Source organism: Lepus europaeus, chromosome 17 (genome assembly GCF_033115175.1).
Source record: "Lepus europaeus isolate LE1 chromosome 17, mLepTim1.pri, whole genome shotgun sequence".
Classification (NCBI taxonomy): domain Eukaryota; kingdom Metazoa; phylum Chordata; class Mammalia; order Lagomorpha; family Leporidae; genus Lepus; species Lepus europaeus.
The window spans coordinates 14621597-14639407 of record NC_084843.1 but is presented as its reverse complement, the minus strand read 5'-3'; the positions used below and the strand labels follow the sequence as shown (position 1 = coordinate 14639407).

The following is a 17811-nucleotide window of genomic DNA, read 5'->3' as shown; positions in this document are numbered from 1 at the left end:
ATATATACCAACTCCTGTTCTAGCATGCTATGTTTTATAATCTTTTAAAGATTTGTATCACTCCTTCCCTTTTTATATTAATAAATGACAGCATATGCTGTGTGACTAGAAATATTTGCAAATTGTGCTTATTTTAACTTCTATATAATCACTGGTGGAAGGAGTAAGTAATTTTTTAAATCACCTGTGTTTACAGGGAAAATATTTTGTCTTGTTTGTAAGGTTTATTTGACACCTGATTTAATATAACTACTGAATTGATCAAGAAATATTAGTACAAATTACTCAGTAAACTTAGTTTGGAAATTGATTTGAGAAAACTGTTTTTCCATTGTATAAAAATTAATTTAGATGCTAATATGATAAGAAATATATTAGATGGGGTCAGCACTGTGGCTTAGTGGGTAAAACCACCATCTGCAATGTCTGCATCCCATATGGGCACCGGTTTGAGTCCTGGCTACTCTTCTTCCAATTCATCTCTTTGCTATAGGCTGGGAAAGCAGTGGAAAATGGTTCAAATCCTTGGACCCCTGCACCTGTATGGGAGACCCAGAAAAAGCTCCTGGCTTTTTGCTTTGAATTGGCCCAGTTTGGCCGTTGTTGCCGTTTGGAGAGTGAATCAGTGAATGGAAGACCTCTCTCTCTCTTTCTCTTTGTCTCAGCCTCTCTGTAACTCTGCCTTTCAAATAAATAAATAAATCTTTTAAAAATATTAGAAATATTTCCATACAATGTAAAAATTTTAGTACTGTGTAGTATAATTTTATTTTATAAGACTCACCCAGAAATATTGATCACATTTCACTTAGTTTATTTGTGTAATGGAATTTCTATACTTAAAAATTCTATACAATAAACTATAATATATGTATGTAGTTTTGTGATCAATTGTTGAACATTTGCATTGTTTTCAGTTTTTGGCTTGTATTAGATAAAGTTGATATAAAAATGCTTACACTGTACATATATTTTAGTGGAAAAATGCACCCATTTCTCTTTGACATTTACTGAGGAGTATAACTGTGGAGTAGCATATATTTAAATTGAGATGTGGTGAAAGGCCGTGTTAAGATGGCTGTGGCAAGCTAGTGTCAGTTACTCAGGAAATGGCTTCGGAACCCACCTGGCAAAGGAGCCTGCCTAGCAACAGACAGTGATTGGTTATGGCATAAACTGCCCCTTGACCAGATTGGCTGCCTCAGCTATATAAGCTGCTGCACCAACTGAAATAAACGAGTCTGTGAGCTGCTTGTTTCCAGCCCACTTTCACCCAACTCCCGGTGTCTGTGTTGTGACTTCGCGCCTCTTGCCCCCACTGCGCTTCTCCTCTCAGAACGAATCCACAGCAACAAGTAGAAATTGCCCAAATTTTGCAACAGTGGCTTTTCCAATTTAAAATAACCCAATTATTGACAATTATATTTGTTTCAAACATTTTCACTCAACATTTAGTATTGTCTATGTTGTTCATTTTACTCATTTGTTAGAGGTATGGTATAATATATTCTGAAGTTTTAATTTTCATTGCTGTGATGAATTTTTATACTCTTTGGCTATTTTAATCAATTTTTTGAAAAAAATTATTTAGTTGAAAGAGAGATTTTCCACCTGCTGGTTCATTCCCAGATGGCCACAATTTGGATCTATTTTAATGAATTATTGTTCAAGACTTTTGACTATTAGAGGATTGCCTTTTTCTTATTAAATTCTACTTATATTGTAGCTATCAATCTTTTGTCAGATATGTGTTGTAAATATCTTGTGATATGCTTTTTCACTCATGTATGAGTATAAAATAAGTTCAGTATTTCTTTTTTTTTAAAGATTTACTTATTTATTTGAAAGTCAGAGTTACACATAGAGAGGAGAGAGAGAGATCTTTCATCTGATGGTTCACTCCCCAACTGGCTGCAAAGGCCAGAGCTGTGCTGATCCAAAGCCAGGAGCCAGGAGCTTCTTTTGGGTCTCATATGTGGCACAGGGGTCCAAGGACTTGGGCCATCCTCCACTGCTTTCTCAGGCCATAGCAGAGAGCCAGACCGGAAGTGGAATAGCCGGGTCTCAAACCTGCACCCACATGGGATGCCAGTGCCTCAGGCCAGGGCATTAACCTGCTGTGCCACAGCACCAGCCCCGTAAGTTCAGTATTTCAATGAAGTCAATATATCAATATTTTATTTTATAAATAGTATTTGAACTTTCATTATTATTTCTAGGATTACCAACTGGTTTTTAATTGGAAAAGAATTATAATTCTTTCTGTGAATTTATTGTTTGTATCCTTTCTAGTTATTTCTTATAGAGTGTTAGTATTTTACATTTTTAGAATATAAACAGCTAGCTATAGTTTATTGCATACATCATATTTTCATGTGTTCTAATTTTGTTGTTTTCATTTTATTTTCTTTTGTCTAATTTGATACTATTACTTATGAAATAAAATGTTATAATTTTCCTAAATTTCCTTTAAAAATGTTTAGCTGTGCCATCCCTTCTCTGATGCCAGTGAGTTAGGGTGTATTTCAGTTGATTTATTTTAGATTTTTATCAGCTTTTTGGAGATATAACAGACAAATTTTAAGAACTGTATACATTTAAGGTGAACAGTGTGGTGTTTTCATGTACATATAAGTATCATGTTAGCTATAGGATTTTTATAAATACATTTAATAGGTTGAGAATGTTTTATTCAAGTTTTGTTGAGAAGTGTTTTTTCATGATGGATGATGAATGTGACCTTTTTTTGCGTTTTGTGATGTGGTCATAAAATTTTTGACTTTTAAGTTTGTTAATAGAATTGAATTAAATTGATTATTTTTCTATTAAAATTTATCTTTTTAATGTATTTTTAAATTGACATAAGTTTGTGTATTTGTGTGGTACAATGTGATGAGGTATAATGAAACTGATTAATATTTGAATGTTTAACTCATATTTGGAGTTTAATTATGTATTTTTCATTTATGTGTTATTGGATAGGAATGATTAAAACCCTATTAAGACTTTTTGTACCAATGTTTATGAGGAATAATATTCTGTATTTTTTATTCTTGTAATCTTGTTCATCTTTGTATCATGGTACTGCCTTCCTTCTAAAATGAAGGGGAAGTATTCTTTTTAATATTCTGAATATTTTTATTATAAATATTATTTTCTATTTGTAGTAGAATGCAATACTGAATATATTTGGATGTGAGGATTTTCTTTCTGGGAAAGTTTTAACTAAAAATTTAAATTTTACATGGATTTAGAGATTTTCTGGTTACCTGTTTCTTCTTGATTGAGTTCTACCAGTGTCTATCAGTGTATCCTCATTTAATCTAATATGTAGACTTTATTGGCAAAATTTTTGAAATATCTATATATTATCCATAATAATATCATCTCTTTTATTCTTGATACTGATAATTTGTTTCTCTTCTGTTTTATTTTCTTCATCAGTGTGCCTAGAGGTTTATGTTTCATTGATTTTTTAAAGAGACATGATATTCTCTGTTTTTTCAGTAACTTTATTTCATTAATATCTTCTTTATTTTCTTTTGCATACTTCAATGTTAATTTGCACTCTTCCTTTTCTACTTCTTATTATAAGATGTAAGGTCATTGATTTGAAATCTTTTTTAATTCAGGAACTTTAGCGCCATTTATTTCATTTTGAATACTGTCTTGTATTACTCCTTTGAATATCATTTTGATAGGTTATGTTTCATTTGGCTCGAAATGATTTCTGATTTTTTTTTCTAATTTTCTGTTTGATAAATAGGTTATTTAGAATGGATTATTCAAATAGTAGGATATTTCATCTCTAAGTTTTTGAGCAATTCTAGCAATCTTTCTGTCATGTGTTTCTAATTTAAGCCTAATGTGATCACAGAACATATCTTGAATGAGTTGAATAATTTTAAATTATCAAGACTTATTTTATAATGTATTCATTTTGTTTGGCAACATATGACCCCATGAAAGTTTCTACAACTTAATCTCTAAAACCTGGAGCCAGGAAGCAGGAGCTTCTTCCTGGTCTCCCACATGGGTGCAGAGGCCCAAGCACTTGGGTCATCTTCCACTGCTTTCCCAGGCCATAGCAGAGAGCTGAATTGGAGGAAGAGCAGCTGGAACCTGAACTGGCACCCACGAGGAACTATGGTGCTGTAGGAGGAGGCTTATCCCACTATACCACAGCTCTGGCCCCGGAATTGATTTTTAAAATGATTTTATTTTTTCTCTATTGCAATAGAGTTAATTTACTTGAAAAATATCTATCTTTTTGAGGCACTTTTTTGGCTTTTTTAGACAGAAGCAAAGGAACATTTAGTGTTAGGTAAAGCTTTCCACTCATGAGGCATTACTCTTCTGGGTATTGTATGACCTATAATTTAATTAGAAAACACTCTGGCTGGTAGACTGCAAACTGTTTCCAATTCTACATTAGTTTTTGGGATTTTCTTCTTTCTGTATGGTTCTTTTATCAGATAATTTCTTCACTAGCGTGATGATTTGTATTCAGCTGAAGGCTCAAGGGAACTCTCAAGCAAATGTTTGCAGCATGTCGGGCAGCTCTCTCTTCTGCAGTTTCTGTCTGTGAAATTTAACCTCCTTGGCATCACCATACTCCTTGCTTCATCTCTGAAACTCACTATCCCTTGATGCATCTTAAAACCCATAACATTTTGGGGCATTTAAGCACTCTTAGATTTCTACCGATTTAGTGACTACTTCTATTATCTGATATCCAATGTCTAAAAAAATGTGTATATATTTTTATGTTTATTAGTTATTTTTGTCAAGAGGATAAGTCTATTCCCTGTTATTTCATATTGGGAGGATATGGGAATCAAACATATAATTTTGAGTCTAAATAGTAGATATAGTAACCATAGAATCCACAAGCCCATTCATTAAGTGAGAGAAATATTACTAAACATATTGTTTTTATACTTTGATTTATATATTGTTTTATTTAGTAGGTTAGATTTAAGCTTCCAGTTGTTTTAGGATAAATGACAGTGAAGTTGTGGACATATGTCTATAGATATGTATATATATATATATATTTTAAGAAATTTTAAGTTATTTTAATATGAAATGTAGAGGGAGAGAGAGAGATGGAGGGAGATCTTCTGTTTTTTGCTCCCCTCCCCAAATCCCCAGATGCTCACAACAGTTAGGACTTGACCAAATGGTAGCCAGGAGCTAGTAATTCATTCTGGGTCACCCATGTGAGTTTCAGGTAACCAAGTGCTTGAGCCAGTAATGGCTGCCTCCCAGGGTGTACATTAACAGGAAGCTCGATGGGAAGAATAGCCAGGACTTGAACCAGGCATTCTGTCATGGGATGCAGATGTCACAGTTGACAACTTAACTGCTATGCTACACACCCTCTGCTGTCTATATAGTTTACGTTTCATAAGTACATATTATGGTGGATTAAAGAAAGCTGCAAGTTGTGAGAAAGTTTACTATCCATAGTTGAAAACTGTTAATAAACATTTACTAATATATGTACATCTCTGTGACTATTTCAGAATTATTTTGAAATAAGAAAGTTTCTCAGAAAAGTTATACTGAAGCATTTGCAGAATAAATAGGAGTTCAGCAAATGTAATCATCCATGTGGGGGAAATTAAGGGAGAAGGGATTGGTTTTAGAAGTCATTGTTCAAGTAAAAAGAATTCTGAATGATTAGGAAAGAGGTTATATGATAGAAGGGTATGGAGTGAGGTGATATGGTTGCTAGAAGGAGGAGAGGAAATGTGGCTGGATAGTTTGGTTGGAACCAAATAACATGTACAGAGAGTTATTAATCAGAGACGCTTTTTAGAAAGAAAATGATGGTTATTATGTGATGAGAGTTAGAATATAGTTGAATTTTCTTAAAATTACTTTTGAGTTGTGCTTATTTTAAAAAATTGGATATTTAAAAAAGAAACCTTTATATTTTTTTAACTCATAGCTAAAATAATATGACTATTACCTTCAAGAACAATATTAACATATTTAAATATGATGTTACCACTTAGTTAAGACATTTTTTTATTATTTTGCACACATTTTAATGGACCTGTCTGAATGGTCAGGTAATTCCCAGTATCTGCACATGGCAAGGAATTCTTTTTCTGGGATTATTTCTGAGTTAAAAATGTTTGCTTTTATCTTTTACTGTCCAATTTAGTATCTGTTTTCACCATGTGCATATGATCTGAATATGCCATATCCAGAGAAAGGTCTCTACTCGTGTGCCTGGAATGTGAATTCTGAAGGGGCATTGACAGTGCAGAAATGAGATTTGCTACTGTTGTGATGGGGAGATGAAAAATGGGTTGCAAATCCCATCAAGGAGAACAGGCACTGGCAAATGAGCTAGCCTTTTGGTTGTGTCCCCTCAAGGGCTGTGTCTTGTAAGGTCACACCAGATAACCTCCAATTATTTCATTTCCTGGTTTGATAAGAATAATCCATCTTTCTTTACCTACCTGAAAAACAGAAGAATGTCTCAGGAAGAATGTAATATTGTGTTCATCTGCCCTTTCTTTGTATACAAGGTCAAGAAAATCATTAGAAATTACTATTCATGTGGGGAGATTGGACCAAAATCCAAAATCTGAGAGATCAAAAATAGACATGCAGTGATAGACCCTAATGATAATCAAGTTACTGACTTATCAGCTTTAAGATATGTATGACAAGAGCTGGCGCCATGGCTCATTTGGTTAATCCTCCGCCTGTGGTGCTGGCATCCCATATGGGTGCCGGGTTCTAGTCCTGGTTGCTCCTTTTCCACTCCAACTCTCTGCTGTGGCCCAGGAAGGCAGTGGAGGATGGCCCAAGTGTTTAGGCCCTGCACCCACATGGGAGACCAGGAGGAAGCACCTGGCTCCTGGCTTCGGATCGGCTCAGCCCCAGCTGTAGCGGCCATTTGGGAGGTGAACCAACTGAAGGAAGACCTTTCTCTCTGTCTCCCTCTCTCTCACTATCTAACTCTATCTGTCAAATAAAAATAATTTTAAAAAGTGTATGATAAATATTTATAAAAAAGATGAAAATGAAAATTTCACTTAAATGTAGTATGTAATAAGAATCACCAGAAGAATTTAAAAAATAAGATCAGTGAATTTAGGATCTCAATTTTTGGTTGTCACAGATTAGGTAGAAATGTGAACTACAATATAGCTGTGGTAGTTTGAATTATTGTCAAAATTCTTCACTTCTTCCACTACCCACACATTTGGCTGCTGAATTTTAGTTCCTTGAATTAAAGGGAAAGTGTATATAATCTCATCCTTTGCTGTGAATGATACAGTTATCTAGATTTGATTAGTAAACAAGCAGTGGTGAAGATATGCAAATTTTGAGCCCAGACCTTAAAAGGACTTTCCTGTTTCCTTTTGTCCCTTAGCATTGGGGTCAGGGGACAGATTCCAGGACTTCCTATGGATAACAAAATCCTTGGATGCTCAAATAATCCATAAATAGTGGCATAGTACTTGCATATAACCTAGGCATATCCTCCCATATACTTAAATCATATCTGGATTTTGTATAATAGCTTATATAATATAAATATCACATAGATATAGTCATATCTCACTTTATGTTGGCTATTTTTTCTGATTAATGCATTGCTAGGTAATGTAATCATCGTGTGAACATAATAGATTATACTTACACAAAATAAGAGGGGTATGACAAACATTAGACAATATAATATTAAGGGACCACTGTTATATATGTGGTACATGATTGACCGAAGCATTGCTATGTGGCACCTAACCATAGTTGTTACACTGTAACATTGTTTAGGGAATAATACCAAGAAAAAAAGTTTGTAAATATTTCATACAGAAGAAATTTGGGGGTGGAGATATTTTCCATTTGCAATTGGTTAAAGTTGTGCATTGGAGCTCATGGATATAACTACAACTGTACATACTTTTGACTGAATTTTCTTTTTGATTTTTTTTTGTTTTTTCATAGTTTTAACAAGTATGTGTCTTACTTTTTGCCAAATTATAACTGGACAAATGTATTGTCCAGGAAAGCCTCCCCTTGGGTGTTATACTCACATTTGAAGATAACTTTATCAAACATGACAAGACCATAGTTAGAAAAGACTTGTATTAATTTGTGAAAACTTTAAACACTCCTAACCTTGTCTTTCAGTGTGTCAGTCTTACATGTAGTAAAGAAGGCCATTTACTGGAAAATCCAGATCCTTGGCAGATTCAGAACTTGAGGGAAGCATAAATCTTTTCCACACTAGGTACTAAAGACAAAATTTGTGAAGATGAATTTCAAGTTTGGTTTCCGAGCTGGGAATAGAAGAACAAGTAAGAGAAATTTAAAAATCTTTGGGATAATTGAAGATAATGATATCTAATTCTAATTCTCTAAGGAATCTAAATATAGAAATTAATTTTTCTTGACAAGTGGTAGTTTACACTAAATGGTTCTAAATTTACTGCTGAAACTATGAGGAGATCATATTTATGCTGATGAACAGTTCTTGTCACACTCACATAAATAGGTAAAAAGATCACAAAGTCAACTTTTTGGTAACCAAGTACTCTCTTTTGAGGTTATTTATGACCTCAAAACAGATAATTAAGAAAAATTCTTCAAAACTTAGAAATGGGCAAAAGCAATTACTTTTTAATTTATCTTCATTATGCTAGGTATTGTATAGTCAACTCCTTCAGGGTTTATATTCTCTGGGGATATGAACTTTTAATTGATTTTCTTTTGTGATCTTTTGTGATAATTTATAATTATTTAATTATAGATATTTAACATGCAAAAAGCTGATAACAATGCAAATGGTTTTTGTCCAATAGCAATAGATTTTTGTCTGTAGGTAGTGCAAGTGATTTTGTTCAGTAGAAATGAACATTTTTCATTTTAGTGAAAAAGAGCTCCAACAACTATAGTTAATGACTTGCAGGTTTTAGTATCTAAATTAGCAATCTCATCCAAGAATTCTTTCTTCTTCTTTCCACTATAAATACTTCCTTCTCTGTAATTTCCTCTTATTCCAATACATCTCTGCAATTCTACTTTCTGCATGTATTTCTTAAGTATCCTTGTTGCCTTGCTAATTCCCTCATTATTTACTAATTGAAGTCTATGACATTATGTGTGTGCCTAAATATATCTCTGTGTGTGTATAGACAGATTCACAATTATAACTGTAGAGACTTTAACCTACTTTTAATACACATTAGCTAATAGGATAAGAAAGAATAAAAGAACTTAATATCACTAAAATAAAAGAATGCACACACACACACACTGCAGATGGTATGTCATGGGATGATATTGAGGGGTGGTAGACCCTTTAATAGGTTGGGCCTAATGAGAAGTGATTTGTCATTTGGGGTAGCATCATGAACTGATTACCACACGAGTTGAATATTATAAAGTGAGTTTGACCCTCTGCTCACTCTCTTGTTTCCTTTCTTATCATCTGAACTCTCCCACATATACCACTTTCCACTCTTGTGTGTGCTCCTGCCATGTGATGCCATCTGCCAGTAGCCCCTCATCAGAAATATGTGTGAGTGCCATGTTCTTGGACAAGTAGAACTAAATGAATATCTTTTCTTTATTATGTATATAATCTTGAACATTTTATTTTAGCACCAAACAATGGGCTAAGTAAGGAATAAATAAACAATTGAAATACTTCTGAAGTATATGTGGAATATTTAATAAGAACCAATAAAAGCATATTTATTGGGCTAGTTTTAGGAAGAACTCATATAAGAAAACACATGTCAGCTTTCCTCTCAAACTTATCACAACTCAAATATCTGGAAATAATGTATGATATAGCCATTTGAGTTCTCTGAAAAGTAATTATCAGTTGCTAGATTAAAGAATACTACGGAATTTGAAGTCCTAGGATTCCCTGGACTAGAGACAACCCCAAACCCAGAAGAGAACACTGTGGGTTAGAAAGACTAAAGATGAAGAAGAAATACTCTGCTTCCAGTCTAATGAGCAGAAAGTTTTTAGAAAATGGAGGAAATCCACTACTTTTTTTCTTTTTAAAATTCTACTTTCTTGGACTTCAGTAATTTTCCATACAAGTGATGAGATCACAATGTCCACAAAAGTCCCTGGATTGGAAGGTGACAGGCAAAATTCAAAACTGTGAGGTGAGAAACTTTTATTTGGTAAAGGCACAACTCCAAGAAGACAGAGCTGGGCCCATTGTTGGTTTTTTTGTTTTGTTTGCTCTTTGTTTTCCATGCCAATGTTGCACCATCTCAGAAGTAGGCAATTTGTGGACAGAGGATTATAAATAAGATTTCCTGAGAACTAATAATTATGAGGAGAGCAGAGAATGAAGAATTTAGGAATAGAGCTCTACATAATTGTTTATTGTCTTCTCAGTTCACCCTTGAGCTCTTGATGTTTGGAACCAATCCCGAGTAAGCACTTCATTAACTCCTCAGTTTGTCATTGGACTTCTGATTGGTCTGGAACCATCCCAGTTAGGACATCAAAGGCACTGAGAAATGGTCTCTGACACATATATGGGGGCTGATCCAAACTGAAAAGCAAAGCCTTAGAAATCAGAACTAACATTGGGCCACAGCTCACAGAACATATGGATGAACTTGGAATTGGAGCTTAACCAAGTTAAGTGCTTATTGCAAGAAAAATTAACTTTCACCAAAGGATTTCACAACTTAGAACTTCTTTTAACATGATCATCAAAAAGTCCAGGATATAACCCAAAATTACTTAGTGTACAAAGAATCAAAAAATTCTCAATACAGATGAGAAAAGAAAGGTAGCAGACATCAAGGGGAAGATGACGTAGATGTTGGAATTATCTGGGAGACCCTTTAAAGCAGCTGTTACAAAAATTTTCAAGTCAGTAATTGTGAGCTTTCTTGGAAAACAGTTAATTTAGAAAGTATAAGCAAAGGAATAGAAAATATAAAAAACAATGGAAAATTAAAAGTAGAAAATATATCTAATGGGGCCAGCCCCATGGTGTAGCAGGTAAAGCTGTTGCCTGCTGTGCCAGCATCATATATGGGCACCTGTTCAAGTCCTGGATGCTCCACTTCTGATCCAGCTCCCTGCTAATATGCCTGGGAAAGCAGCAGAAGATTGCCAAATACTTGGACCCCTGCACCCATGTGGGAGACCTGAAAGAAGCTCCTGGCTCTGCATGGCTCATGGCCATTGCTGTCATTTGGATAGTGAACCAGCAGATGGAATCAATCAATAAATCTCTCTCTCTCTCTCCCTCCCTCTCTCTCTCTCTCTCTCTCTCTCTCTCTCTCTAACTGCCATTCAAGTAAAGAAATCTTACAAAAAGAAAATATATGTAAATTAAAAAAATACTTTCTGATGGACTTTATAGCAGAATGAATATGACAGAGGAAAGTTGTTATCTTTTAAGATATAAGGGTTACTCAAAGAGTTTGTGGAAAAATGGAATTAAAAGGTAAGTTTATTTTGGTGCAAAAATATGTTGAAGTTCATGCATTTTTATTATATTAATTTTCTATGAGGTAATTGAAGAACCTTCACATCAATAGAAATTATCCCCTCTGAGCAACAGAACACATTTTGAAAAAAATAAACAAAAGGTGTAGGGATCTGAATCAAGAATGAAAGGTTTAAATTCAGGTCATTGGAGTCTCAGAATGATGGAGGGAGAGGTGTTTAATGGAAAAACTATTTTAACAAATAATGTTTGGGGGTAGGCATAAACCTACAGAGCCAAGAAACACATTGAGTCTCAAATAACATAAACCCATAGATATCCATACTCAGACACATAATTACTATTAAATGCTAAAGCAAAGGCAGTAAAAAAAAAAAAAAAAAACCAAAAACAAACAAACAGAAAACAAAAAAAGCACAACACCTTGAAGTAGTCAAAGAAAAGCAACACATTACCTGTAGAGGAATTACTGTGTATTTTACATCAGAAACCTTGGAGACTAGAAGGAAGTAGCATAATGTTTTTAAATTGCTCAAATAAAATAACAGATTGAGACTTCTGCATTTATCTAAAGTATCCATTAGAAATTGAGAGAATGAAAACATTCTCAATTAAGGATATTAAAACTGTATAAATGGCCGGTGCTGCGGCTTAAAAGGCTAACCTTCCAGCTGCGGTGCCAGTACACGGGGTTCTAGTCCCAGTCGGGCACTTGATTCTGTCCCGGTTGCCCCTCTTCCAGGCCAGCTCTCTGCTGTGGCCTGGGAGTGCAGTGGAGGATGGCCCAAGTGCTTGGGCCCTGCACCCGCACGGGAGACCAGGAGAAACACCTGGCTCCTGGCTATGGATCAGCGCAGTGTGACTGCTGCAGTGGCCATTGTGGGGGTGAACCAATGGAAAAAGGAAGACCTTTCTCTCTGTCTCTCTCTCAATGTCCACTCTGCCTGTCAAAAAAAAAAAAAAAAGCTATAAATGGTACAAGAACTACTGACCACTTGAATAGAAAGTGAAGAAATATATGACATAAGTACAGCACCTTATGTATAATAAAAGGGACAATAGTAAAATTCAAATAAATTATAGATATAAATACTAAACAAAAGAAATTCTAGGAGAAAATATAGGATAATATCCTCAAGACCTTAGAATGGCAATATGTGTTTTACAGACTAGAAAGGTAGCTACTCATAAAGAAAAAGTTGTATAAATTAAATTACATTAACATTTTAATATATTTATCAGAAGATACTGGTTGAAGTGAAAAGCCACAGATGGGAGGTAATATTTGCTATGTGTTTGTTTAACAAAAAGCTCATACATAGGGCATATAAATGAGTCTCATAAATTAAGATCTGATAAAATGCTTTCAACATTCCATGAAAGAGTATCTTTAAATAGTCAAAATTTTATTGAATAGGAGCACTGAATTAAGTCCAAAATGATACTTCACTGTATATTCTCGTTATAATGACTTAAGTTAGAAGTACTGAAAATTCCAAATGCTTATGATAAGTGACTGGAATTCTGAAACACTCACTGCTTTTCAAATTCCAAATGAATAAAAAGTGTCTAAGAAAGGTGAATAAAAATATATGTTATGAGTATACTATCTCAGGGACATGTTCTTTTCAAAAGATACACACACACACACACACAGACACTTGAGTGCCCACAGGTTTGCTGAAGAGTGTTCATGGTAGCTCTATTCCTTATAGCCAGAATCTTGATACATGACTTAAAGGAAATTCAGAGCACAAATAAATGACATAGAAACTAGAAAATAATACAAAAATCTATGAAATAAAGAGTGGTTCTATGAAAGACAAACAAAATAATTTATAGACTAAGTAAAAAGATTCAAATATATAAAAGCAGAGATGGAAAGGGACATATGACATAGATACCACAGAAATTCAAGGGATTTTTGGAGATTATAGTGAGCAATTGTGTAGCAACAAATTTGATCACTGTGAAAAAATGTACAAATTTCTGGAGTGCAGACTTTACTAAGACTGAAACTTGAAGAAATAGAATACCTAAATGGAACAATAATGGGAACCCAGATTGAAACAGTAATCTAAAAGTCAGCCATCAAAGCAGGAAGAAGGCTTCACTGCTGAATACCCATCATTTAAAAAATTATCACCAATCTGTCTTAGATTGTTTCAAAAAAGTGAAAAAGGAGGTAATTCTTCCAAACTCCTATTAGGCCAGCATTAGTTAGATAAAGACACAATAAGAAAGAAAGCTATAGGACAATATCCGTTATTAACAAAGATGCAAAAAGCCTCGACAAAATACCAGAAAATTAAATCCAACAGAACATTAAAAAGATTATTCACTAAGCAAGTTGGATTCACCCCAGCAATGCAAGGATAGCTCAGCATGCACAAGTCAATAGACATGATATAACAAAGCAACAGAACGAAGGATGAAAGTCATGTGATCTGGGGCCATGGTGCTGCACAGCAGGATCAACTGCCGCCTGCATTGCTGGGAACTTTTATGGGTGCCTTGTAGTGCTGCCTCATTTGCTTCCTATCCAGCTCCCCATTAACATACCTGAGAAACCAGAGAAAGATGACCCAAGTCCTTGGGCCCTTGCACCGATGTAGGAGGCCTTGTTATAGTTCCAAGTTCCTGGCTGCAGTCGGGCCTAGCCCCAGCCATTGTGGACATCTCCCTCCCTCTCCTCCTCCTCTTCCCCCTCCCCCTCCTCACTAATCTTCACAAAAATGTAAACAAAACCAGAAGGAGGTATCAACTCTTTCTAGTACATTCACTATTACCAAAAAGGCAAAAGATAACAAAAACTGCCTTAGATGTGGAGAAAAGAGAACCCTTCTTTGTACTCTGTTGCTGGGAATGTAAATTAGTACATCCATTATGGAGGTGTGGAGGTTCCTCAAAGAACGAAAAACAGGACTATCTTATGATTTTGTAATCCCACTACTGGGTATAAGTAAAGGGAAATTGGGCTGTTGAAGATTTTTGTGTAATCCTATTTCTGGACATTATTTACGGTAGCCTAGTAGTCTAAACAATCTGTCCAATGATAAATGGAAAACGGAAATTGGATCATATAAATAATAAAAATATGAAATCTTGTAATTCAGAAAAACATGGATGATATTAGTGGTATTACATTTAATGAAATAAGACAAGCCAAACTTTTATGTGGGATCTGAAAAAAAGATGGTCTCCTAGAAGGAAGAAATATAATTGTGGTTACCAGAGACTGAGGAAGGAATGGTATTGGAATGATGAGGGAAGACTGATTAACAGCTACCAATTTATAGTCACACAGGAGTCAGAGGTTCTGGGGTTCTATTGCACAGCTGAGTGACTATAATGGTGTTGTCCTCTGTATTTCTTCTTTAAAAAGGAGCCGATGAACTACAGATAGGAATTTGAATGTTTTCACCATGAAAAAATTTTAAATGTTGAGGAGATTTATTTATCCTTATTGGATGTCATATATTGTGTACAGACATTATGTAATGTATATATGTACTGAAAGATCACTTGGTATCCCATAAATATGTACAGTTTTTATATATCTTTAAATCTTTATTTATTTTGCTCTTTAATTTTTTAAAAAGATTGATTGACTTATCAGAGTTATAGAGACAGGGAGAGGCAAAAAGAAAGAGAGATCGTCCATCTACTGGTTCATTCCCAAAATGACTGCAACAGCCAGGGTTGGGCTGGACTGAAGCCAGGAGCCCAGAATTCCATCTGGATCTCTCATGTAGGGATCCAAGCACTTGGACCATCTTCTGCTGCTTTCCAAAGTAAATTAGCAGGGAGCTGGATTGGAAATGAAGCAACTAGGACTCAAATGGTACCCATACAGGATACTGACATTACAGGTGGTGACTTAACCAGCTACACCACAATGCTAACCTTTTCTCTCTCTCTCTCTCTCTTTTTTTTTTTTTAAGATTGATTCATTTGTTTTGAAAATCAATTACAGAGAGAGAGGGAGAGAAATATTTCCCACCTGCTGGTTCACTGCCCAGATGGCTGCAATGGCCAACACTGGGCCAGTCCAAAGCCATGAGCTTTGTCCCAGTCTCCCACAAGGGTAGCAGAGGCCCAAACACTTGGGCCATCTTCTGCTGCTTTTCTCAGACTGTTAGCATGGAGCAAGATTGGAAGTGGAGCAACTGGACACAAATTGGCACTCATATAGAATGGGTGGTTTTACCTGCTGTACCACAATGCCAGCCCCCTTTTAAAAATTTTATAGGAATTTATTAATATATTAGATTACCAGATTCACAGAAAATAGATAATTACTTCAACACAGTTCTCATCAATTGTCATGTCAATGTAATATTAATACAAAGAGAACAGATTCCATGTAGTTCATAGATACAGTTCAAAGGATATAATGATATTCCCCTCTCTCCCTCTCCCTTCCCTCCTCTCCCCTCCCCTTCTTTTCTTCCTCTTCCTCCCTCCCTTCTCCTCTTTCTTTTTTAACTTTTGAGAACATTTTAATTACATTATAGTCAAGGGCTTAATGCTCCAATAAACACAAAGTTCAGTAAGTAAAAAATGATTTTAAAATTTATTTCATTTACTTGAAAGTCAGAGTACTGAGAGAGAGAGGGAAGATATACTCCATCTGCTGGTTCACTCCCCAGAGTGACTTTTTTTGATACATGTATCATTAGAAAGGCATTTTTCAATTCTCAAATACTTGTAAAATTTCCACATTTTGTCTTTATGTTAATTTCTATTTTTTTCTCTGTGGTCACAGAAAAACTATATACTTTAAATTTGTTGAGGCCTCTTTTTAGCCTACTGTATAGTTTATTTTACTGAAAATTCATGTACTTGAAAACACAAGTGTATTCTTCTCTTGTTTGTTATTCTTCAGATCTCAGTTGGATATTTGGTTAATGTGTTGTTTATTGTTTCATATCTGCTTTTGCTGTCCATTACTGAGAATATTCTGGAAATTTTCAACTATACTTAATGTGTTCTTTCTTCATTGCTTTTATGCTATATTTTCTCTCTCTCTTTTTTGGAGGTGCACTAGTTGCATATATACATTTACGTTGACTCATATTTCCCTGCACTTAACCCTTTATGTTCATGGAATTCCTTTTTATCTTCACCTTTTGCTATTTCTAACCAATTTCAGTTCCCCAAAACTTTTATTCTCATTTATTTCCCTATGCTGGGCACTTACACCTTTTAAAAAAATGCTCTTTATGGCCTGAATTTTGCTAACTCTTACATAGCCTTTTTATTGGAATAATAATAACCTCCTCTTGGGGCCAGTGCTGTGGCATAGTGAGTAAAGCCGCCACCTGTAGTGCCTGCATCCCTTATAGGTGCAGGTTCAAGTCCCAGCTGCTCCATTTGGATCCAGCTCTCTGCTAAGGCCTGGGGAAGCAGTAGAAGATGGCCCAAGTCCTTGGGCTCCTGCACCTGCATGGGAGACCTGGAAGAAGCTCCTGGCTTCTGGCTTCTGGCTTCTGGCTTCTGGCTCCTTGCTCCTGGCTTCAGATCAGCCCAGCTCTAACCTCTCCTTATATATAATTATTTCAAGTTACTCTCATAACTGTTACACTGTAGTTTATCACAATTTAATTGTTGATCTTTAGCTCTTAAACTTGTTTACAGTAGAAACAATTTAATTTCTAAATCCTTAGTGCTTTAAGTAACTTAGTGAATAGTTGTTAAGAGATGAGTAATGCCTTTCTCTTGATGGAGAAATATATGGATAACATATATTTTATTTTTAAAATGTTTTAAAGATTATTTATTTGAAAGGCGGAGTTACACAGAGAGAGAGGGATAGACAGAAACAGAGAGATTTTCCATCCATTGGTTCAGTCCCCGAAGGGCTACAATGCCTGGGCTGAGCCAGGACAAAGCCAGGAGCCCAGAACCCCATCTGGGTCTCCCATGTCAGTAGTTGGGGTCCAAGTACTTGGACCATCTTCTGCTGCTTTTCCCAGGCAGGTTAGCAGGGAGCTGGATTGGAAGTGGAGCAGCAGGAACTTGAACTGACACCCATTTGAGATGCTGGCATTGAAGGCTATGGCTTAATTTATTATGCCACAAGACCTGCCCCAATATTTGCTTTCTCATAGTCTATTAAAAGTTTTAGTACATAAGATAGACAGCTTGTTAGTGCAGTCAAGGATTTATTCCTCATATTTATAAAAATTTAAATGTATTATAAATAATCACATGGGATTCTGTAAAACAAAAACCCAGGTTCTTTCTTCTCCCAAAATGAAATTTTATAGTAAATTGTTTTATTACTTGAGTCTTTGTAAGGAACAGCAATCATGTATAACTAACACACAGAATAAAAATTG

General features: G+C 35.1%; 1 protein-coding gene across 2 annotated transcripts in view; it reads left to right on the top strand.

Annotated features, from left to right (window-relative positions):
• ATRNL1 (attractin like 1) overlaps window positions 1-17811 on the top strand; it is a 792651-nt gene that overhangs the window by 334559 nt on the left and 440281 nt on the right. The gene's annotated exons all lie outside the window — the stretch shown is intronic.